This window comes from Chiloscyllium plagiosum, chromosome 9 (assembly GCF_004010195.1).
Source record: "Chiloscyllium plagiosum isolate BGI_BamShark_2017 chromosome 9, ASM401019v2, whole genome shotgun sequence".
Taxonomy (NCBI): Eukaryota; Metazoa; Chordata; class Chondrichthyes; order Orectolobiformes; family Hemiscylliidae; genus Chiloscyllium; species Chiloscyllium plagiosum.
This window is the reverse complement of record NC_057718.1, coordinates 22,821,898-22,831,329: the sequence shown is the minus strand read 5'-3', so window position 1 is coordinate 22,831,329 and position 9,432 is coordinate 22,821,898.

Below are 9,432 nucleotides of genomic sequence, written 5' to 3'. Positions count from 1 at the left end.
GGATTTGAGCTATAGGGAGAGGCTGAACAGGCTGGGGCTGTTTTTCCTGGAGTGTTGGACGCTGATTTGAGCTATAGGGAGAGGCTGAACAGGCTGGGGCTGTTTTCCCTGGAGTGTCGGACGCTGAGGGGTGACCTTTAGATTAGGCCCAACAAGTCCAAACTGACCCTCCGAAGAGCAACCCACCCCCCTACACCTAACACTACGGGCAATTTAGCATGGCCAATTCACCTAACCTGCAGATTTTTAGACAGTGGGAGGAAACCGGAGCACCCGGAGAAAACCCACGCATACACGGGGAGAATGTGCAAACTCCACACAGACAGTTGCCTGAGGGGGGAATTGAACCCGGGTCTCTGGCACTGTGAGCCAGCATTGCTAACCACTGTGCCACCGTGCCACCCTTATAGAGGCTTACAAAATTATGAGAGGCATGGATAGGGTAAATAGACAAAGTCTTTTCCCTGGAGTCGGAGAATCCAGAACTAGAGGACATAGGTTTAGGGTGAGAGGGGAAAGATATAAAAGGGGGCAACGTTTTCACACAGAGGGTGGTATGTGTATGGAATGATCCAGAGGAAGTGTGGAGGCTGGTACAATTGCAACATTTAAGAGGCATTTGGATGGGTATATGAATAGGAAGAGTTTGGAGAGATATGGGCCGGATGCTGGCAGGTGGGACTAGATTGGGTTGGAGTATCTGGTCGGCATGGACAGGTTGGACCGAAGGGTCTTTTTCCATGCTGTGCATCTCCATGACTCTATGTTAACAAAACCATCATAAAGACAGAAACATTCGCAATTCAATCTCCAATTTCTTTGGATAAAACAAAAATTCTCCTGTTGAATACAGGAGGCCAAAACAGCAAATTTTCCCTTTCGATTCTTGAATTATATACAGAGAAATTCTGCAAACTACACATGGTCAAATGCCTAAGGAGAGAAGGCTCCCTTTGATCTGTTAGATGAGCTGTTAAAAAAATAGCTGTTAAAAAAAACCCAAAATTCCCAAATCTGACTGCCCCAGTTGACCCATTGTCTCCACCTGCCCCTGCCCCACTGATCTTATCTCTGCATACCTTGACACCATCCTGTCCCTATTGGTCCAGGATTTCTCCATTTACATTTGTGCCACCACCCACACCCTCCACCTCCTTCATGACTTTTGGTTTCCCAGCCTCCAATTCATCATCTACACCATAGATATCCAGTCCCTATACACATTTATTCACCTTAAGGAAGGCCTCCAAGCCATCAGTTTCTTCCTCTCCCGCCAACCCAACCAGTCCCCATTCACCGACACACTCATTTCATTGGCTGAACTGGTCCTCACCCTCAGCAATTTCTCCTTCCAATCCCCCCACTTCTTTCAGACCAAAGGGGTAGCCATGGGCACCTGCATGGGACCCAGCTATGCCTGCCTCTTCGTCAGGTGCATGGAACAGTCCACCTTCAGCAGCCACATTGGCACAAATCCCCACCTTTTCTTCTGCTGTATTGATGACTGTATCGGCACCACCCCGTACTCCCACAAGTCGGTTGAATAGTTCATCAACTTCATGAATACCTTCCAACCTGACCTCAAGTTCACCTGGACCATCTCAGACACCTCCATCTCCTTGCTGGACTTCTTCGTCTACACTTCTGGCAACCAACTCAACACAGACATCTACTTCAAACCCACTGACTATCACAGCTACAAGGACTACACCTCTTAGCACCCTGCCTTCTATAATAAAAATGCTATCCCTTATTCTCAATTCCTCTGCCTCTGCTGTATCTGCTCCCAGGAGGATCAATTCCATCACAGAACATCCCAGATGGCCTCCAATTTCAAGAATTGCAAATTTCCCTCCCACATGGTCAACAATGCCCTTCAGCACATCTCCTCCACTTCCTGCACCTCCTCCCTTGAACCCCATCCCTCCAACCACAACAAGGATAGAACCACTCTGTCATCACCTTGTACCCCACCAGTCTCTGGATAGAATGCATCATCCTCTGCTATGTCCTCTACCTGCAGTCAGACCACACCACCAGAGATATATTTCTCACCCCACACCTACCTGCATCCGCAGAGATCTTTCCCTCCGTGACTCCCTTGTTAGGTCCACCCCCCCCACCACCAAACCACCCTCCACTCCTGGCACCTTCCCCTGTCATCACAAGAGGTCTAAATCCTGAGTCCTCACCTCCCCCCTCATCTCCATCCAAGGCCCCAAAGGATCCTTCCACATCCAGCAGAGATTTTCCTGCACCTCCAAATACCTCATCTACTGTGTCCATTGCTCTCAACGTGGTCTCCTCTACACTGGGGAGACAGGATGCCAACTTGCAGAATAGTTCCGAGAATATCTCTGGGGCACATGTACCAAACAACCCCACCGTTCTATGGCCGAACACTTCAAACTTCCACTCCCACTCTGCCAAGGACTTGGGTTTCCTCCACTGCCAAAACTAAACCACTCAATGCCTAGTGGAAGAATGCCTCATCTTCCACCTTGGGACCCTCCAATCACACTTGATCAATGTGGATTGCAGCAGTTTTCTCATCTCCCCTCCCCCTACTTTATCCCAGATTTAACTCTCCAACTCAGCATCACCCTCTTGAACTGTCCTATCTGTCCATCTTCCTTCCCATCCGCTCCACCCTCCACTCAGATGTATTGCCATCAACCCCTCACATTTATCTACCTATTTCCTTCCAAGCTATCTTCTTCCTGCCCCCATCTCCCTTCCCATTTATCTCTCAGCCCCCTTGGGCCCCCTCCACATTCCTGATGAAGGGCTTATACCCAAAACATCGACCCTCCTGCTCCTTGGATGCCTCCTAACCTGCCGTGCTTTTCTATCTCCACACTTTTTGACACTGAAGGTAAGCATGCAGGTTCAGCAGGTGTTAAAGAAGGCAAATAGTATGTTGGCCTTCACAACGAGAGGTGTCAGGGATGGCTTGTGCAATTATACAGGGCCTTGGTGAGACAACACCTGGAATAGTATGTGCACTTCTGGTCTCCTTGTCCGAAGAAGGATGTGCTGGCTATAGTGGGAGTGCACTGAAGGTTTACCAGACTGATTCCCAGGATGGCAGGACTGACATATGAGGAGACGTTGGACCGTTTCGGATTATTATTCACTGGAGTTTAGAAGAATGAGGGGGATCTCACAGAAACCTGTCGAATTCTAACAGGCTAGACAGGATAGATGCAAGGATTATGTTCTTGATGTTGGGGGAATCCAGAAAACAAGGGCCACAGTTTAAAGATATGGGGGTTAGGCCATTTATGATTGAGATGATGAGAAATTTCTTCACCCTGAGAGTGTTGAACCTGAGGAATGGATTACCACAGAGAATGGTTAAGGTCAAGAAATGTTATGATTTCAATGAGAGGTTGGATATCGCACTTGGGACAAAAGGCTTCAAAGGCTTTGGGGAGAAAGTGGGAACAGGTTCCGGTTTTGTTTTTTTTAAGGGATAAAGCCACAAACTGTTAGTACTATTATTGTTGTCACTGTTACTGCTATTACTAGTTACAAAGGGACTTTAATGTAATAAAGCTTGATGTCTTCAAATAACATTTATTAGATAAGTAAGTGAGCTAATGACATTCTAAAGAGGGGCTTAGTGATGATGTTTCTCAAACGACAAAAGGATTAATTGAAGTCTCGCTCTGGCAACCGTATAATGCATTGTCCCACTTGGTTAATTGTTTTCAAACAGTATCAGCAAAGGACTAGCTGTGACAGTGCTAAATTGCTTTCATTCAAGCTTATGTTTTGGGAGGCAAAGTCTACACAATGGAAGACCATGTACTGACCTTTTAGAGTCCCCTTGGCCAGTTAATTGCCTCATCATGCAGTATAAAGGTCATCATTTCATCAAATTACAAACCCTTCATGGTCAGTGTGCTGTCAAAGCTTTTAAAGATCGTTCATCTTTTGCAGCAAAACAGCATGCATTCCAGCTGTCATTTCTATTCTCAAACTTGTCATATTATGAAGGTCAATAACCTCCACTGAGCATTGATCCTGATCCCACCAGGCTATTATTCCATTTCAAGTTTATTATTTTTAAGAAGAAAACACTTCATTTCTTCACTTTTCATTGTCTTGAACTAAATATAGTGAGGTATCACTTCAAGTATCTTTGGTAACATTCATTAAGCAATCGTTCCATTTTTTTCAATGGTCCAGTTGCAATTCAAAGCAAATTCTCTTATAGAAACCAACAATGAAAAATCCTCAATTCTAATTTAATGAAACAAAGCCCTGGATTCTGACTTGGAGACAGGGAGTGAGATGGTACAAGAGGGGTGGGGAACAGGGGCAAGGTAGAGAAACCCGGAAGTAATTCATTTCCAGACTCTTCCGTCATTGGTTACACAGTTTATTTTCTCACCTTTCGTGACTGTGGCCAGCCAGATTGAGAGGAAGGCTGGCAGTTAGACTGCACTAGGGAGGGAGAGAGGGAGGGGTCACACATCACGGAGTGTTCGATCAAAATCGGAGGCCTAAAGGATTAATAGTTGAGGGATGTCAAGTTGGAGGCTCACAAAATAAAAGGCATGATCAAGGTGTGGGGATAAGGTTTGAACTCTGAGGCTGCAGGGGCTCCTGGGTTGTGGGAGTTAAAGATGCGGGGGTTTGCTGACTGGGACATTGAGGTTGTGGATAATCGCTGCGGGATGGAGATGAGGCAGGTTAAATGGTGGAGGGGGTAGGGGGAGCATCTTTCATCATGGGTTTGGGGAGGCAGGTATGATGAATCCAGTGGAAAATTGGAAAAGGCACTTGCATCCATTTTCAACTATCCCTTATCTTCCTTTAGGTGCCTGAGAAGCTCAACCAGTCAGAATTCAATTTGAAACTATAAATCAATGTCTGACTGCCAGTCTGATACTTTCATTGTCAAATCTACCTCTTGGCATTGGGTTGGTTTCCTAACCCTGTTCAATGTCCATTAAAATTGGAAGTAGACCATTTGGAGGCAGGTTGGACCTGGGTTTCAAGACTTAACATGAGATGCTGCATTTTGGAAAGGCTAATCAAGGCATGACTTATACATCTTAATGATAAGTTCCTGCTGAACTAAGAGACCTTGGAGTGCAGGTTCATAGTTCCTTGAATGTGAAGTCACTGGTAAATAAGATAGCGAAGAAAGCATTTGGTATACTTACCTTTATTTAAGCTATAGGGAGAAACTGAATAGTTGGGGCTATTTTCCTGGAGCATCGAAGGCAGAGTGGTGACCTTATAGAGGTTTATAAAATCATGAGGGGCATGGATAGGACAAATAGACAAGGTCTCTTCCCTTGGATGGGGGAGTCCAGAACTAAAGGGTATAGGTTTAAGGTGAAAGGGGAAAGATTTAAAAGGGACCTAAGGGGCAACTTTTTCACACAGAGGGTGGTGCATGCATGGAATAAGCTGCCAGAGGAAGTGCTAGAGGCTGATACAATTACAACATTTAAAGGGCATCTGGATGGGTATATGAATAGGAAGGGTTTAGAAAATATGAGCCAAATGCTAGCAAACGGGACTAGATTTATCTAGCATATTGGATCAGCATGGACGAGTGGGACCGAACGGTCTGTTTCTGTGTTGTATCTCTCTACGACTCTATGACTTTAAAATACTTCAACCACCCCCGTTCCCTCAAACGTAGATAGCTTAAAAATGATCATGGAAGAAGAACATGGATGACAACTGAGTTCAGTGGAACTACAACCGTGAAGTAATATAAAGTTAGTGCATTGGAGTTAAAGGTGTTGAATTTATCAGAATAATAGATAAATAATACTCCAGTTGGTATTCAATTCGGTACAGCATAACAAAGTAATGGAAAGCATACTGCAGTCACAGACAGTTGATTATGAATTTTCTATTGGCGGGATTGCATTGATGGAAGTTTCAAAAATCTGAAATCCAAGAAATATTCATCATAGAATCTCTACAATGTGGAAACAGGCCATTTGGCTCATCAAGTCCATGCTGACACTCCAAAAGGCCACCCACCCAAACCTATTCCCCTACACTGTTACTCTACATTTCTCCTGACTAATGCATCTATGGGCAATTTAGTATCGCCAATTCACCTAATCTACACATCTTTGGATTGTGGGAGGAAACCAGAGCACCCGGAGGAAATCCACGCAGACACAGGGAGGAGAATGTGCAAACTCCACACAGTGAAGAAGTTTGGATGGACAATCTTTGTTGAGCCACGGATCAAGGATAAGTCTGGGAAGCCTGAGGCTGGAATTGAACCTGTGTCCCTGGTGCTTTGAGGCAGCAGTGTTAACCACTGAATCACCATGCCCTGCCCAAGGGCAATAGATACATTGAAACACCACCTACAAGTGCCCTCTGATCCACTCACCATCCTGAATTGGAAATTTATCGCTGCTCCTTGACGGTTGCTGGTTCAAAATCCTGGCGTTCCTTCCCTAGGGTTGGTGACGATTCGCTGCGGCACATTCGCCACCACCGATTAGCCACTGCCGGTTCGCCACCAGCGTTTCTCCACTGGGGCCGTTTGACCTCTGGAAACTATTCGCCACTGGAAATATATATATGTACTGATTGTTTTCCCTCCCGCCTGTTCTTTCATACTTCTCAGTACCCTTTATTTATACAACAACATGGTACATATTGATTTAAAAAAGAGGTGAAATAAATATCATGTTATTAGTTTATGCATAAAAATGAGTTACAAACACTTGCGGTGGCGAATCGTCCTCAGTGGCCAATGGGCGCTGGTTAAGCATCCTCGGCGGTGAAAGGGCAGTGGCTAATCGGCGGCGGTGAATCAGCGGCGGCGAATGGTCCCATTACCACATTCCCTAAGGGCTATGTCGGTCAACTGGACTGCAGCAGTTTAAGAAGGCAGATGAGCTCAAGGGCAACAAGGGATGGGCAATAAATGCTGGCCAGCCAGCGATGCTCATATACCTGAGTAAATTTAAAAAAACCTTCCATTGCTCCAATTGCAAACTGGAAATGGTTACTCGGTGTTTTTATCTCCGTGGAGAGGAGCACTTAACTGTGAGCCAGCTATTAATGCTACTGTATCTGACCACCATATCCAGCAACAAATTAATGGACTCAGTTCATCGCTGGTCTGTGATTTATGAACCACTCTTTAAGGCGTTGATCCACCAACAAAAATTTTTGCAAAAAGCAAATCTGAAATCTAAATAAGCAAACTGCCTACGAGGTTATTGTTATCCCAAATGTCAACTGAGTTCAGTTGAACTGCAGACATAAAGATAATCGAATTCTAATTGCAATTAGGATAGGTTTGATTAAAATATGGTATTTATTGGCTCACATGAATTGCGTTGATTAAATGTGCCCAAAAGATGATTAATGACTGCAACAGAGATGACCTCATGAAGAAAATGTCTAAAAGGTTTATTGCCATAATAATAAACACTAATTATTCCTTGCTTCAGATGTATTTGCTTCTACCTTCTTGGCTTTACTGATGTCATTGAATTTATAGCAGTTTTGATTGAACTCATTTAGAAGCTAATTGTGTGCATGATCAAGCAGACAAAAAGATTGCATTTTGGTGTTTGGGTTGTCTCCTTGTGAACTGTATATCATCTTCAGTTTCAATGATCAAAACTGTGTTCTAATCTTCAAATCCTTTGAACTTGATGAGTGGATTGTCTGTATGTGGTAATAGTGTAACTTTTGTTAAAATGAGGCAGATCCAAAATTCACTTTGCAAAGCCCAAAGCTAAGACCATAAAAATGTAGACTTGTAATGTGATAAGGGAGAGACAATGATAAGATAGACAGCCTCAGCACATGCTTGAAGAACATCCCATTTTCCGCTTGGTGATCCTGCAGCATCGAGGACTCAACATCGAGTTTGATAGCTTTAGAGCCTGATTCCATCCTTTCAATCTTTTTTACCCAGCCCACACATGGTGCTGTCTTCCATTCCCAGTACTCCTGGGCAAATCATCATGTTATAGAACATAGAACATAGCACAGTACAGCACAGTACATGCCCTTCAGCCCTCAAAGTTGTGCCGGCCTTTTAACCTACTCTAAGATCAGACTAACCTTTATACCCTTCATTTTACTATCATCCATGTGCCTATCCAAGAGTCGCTTAAATGTCCCTAATGTATCTGACTTTGCTACCACTGCTGGCAGTGCCCTCCAAGCATCCACCATCTGAGTAATCTCCCCGAAAGCTTCCTCCAATCACTTTAAAATTATGTCCCCTTGTGATAGGCATTTCTGCCAAGGCAAAAAGTCTCTGGCTATCCACTCTATCTATGCCCCTCATCTTCTTGTACACCTCTGTCAAGTCACCTCTCATCCTTTTCGCACTAGAAAAGCCCTAGCTCCATCAACATTTTTTATAATACATGCCCTCCAGTCCAGGCAGCATCCTGGTAAATCTCCTCTGCACCCTCTTTAAAGCTTTCACATCCTTCCTATGATGAGGGGAGCAAAACTGAACACAATATTCCAAGTGTGGTCAAATCGGGACTCTATAGATCTGCCGCATAACCTTAAACTCAAGTCCCCTGCTAATTAAAGCCAACACACCACCCACCTTCTTAACAATCCTATCAACATGGGTGCAACTTTAAGGGATATATGGACATGAACCCCAAGATCCCTCTGTTCCTCCACACTGCCACGAATTCTGCCTTTAACCCTGTATTCTGCATTCAAGTTCAACCTTCCAAAGTGAATGACTTCACATTTTTCCAGGTTGAACTCCATCTGCCACTTCTCAGCCCAATTCTGCATCTTGTCAATGTTCCATTGCAACTTACAACAGCCCTCTACACTATCAACCTTCATGCCTTGAGCAAACTTACTAACCCACACTTCCACTTCATCATCCAAGTCATTTCTAAAAATCACAAAAAGCAGAGGTCCCCCAGAACTGATTCCTGCAGAACACCACTGGTCATTGAACTCCAGGCTGACTACTTTTCATCTACCACCACTTCCTGTCATCTATGGGCCAGCTAATTCTGTATCGGACAGACAGGTTTCCCTGTATTCTATGCCTCCTTACTTTCTGAATGAGCCTACCATGGGGAACATTATCAAGTGCCTTGCTGAAATCCAAGTACACCACATCCACTGCTCTACCTTCATCAAATTGTTTTGTCACATCCTCAAAGAATTTAATAAGTTTTGTGAGACATGACCTTCCCCTCACAAAGACATGCTGACCACCTCTGATCAAACTATGGTTTTCTAAGTAATTATCTCTCAGAATCCTCTCCAATAATTTGCCCACCATTGAGTAAAAATGTCTGGTCAATCATTCCCAGGATATTCCTTTTCCCATTATTGAATAGGGGAGTAACAGTTGCCACCCTCCAATCATCTGGTACTACTCCAGTGGACAGTGAGGATGCAAAGATCATCACCAAAGGCGCAGCAATCTCT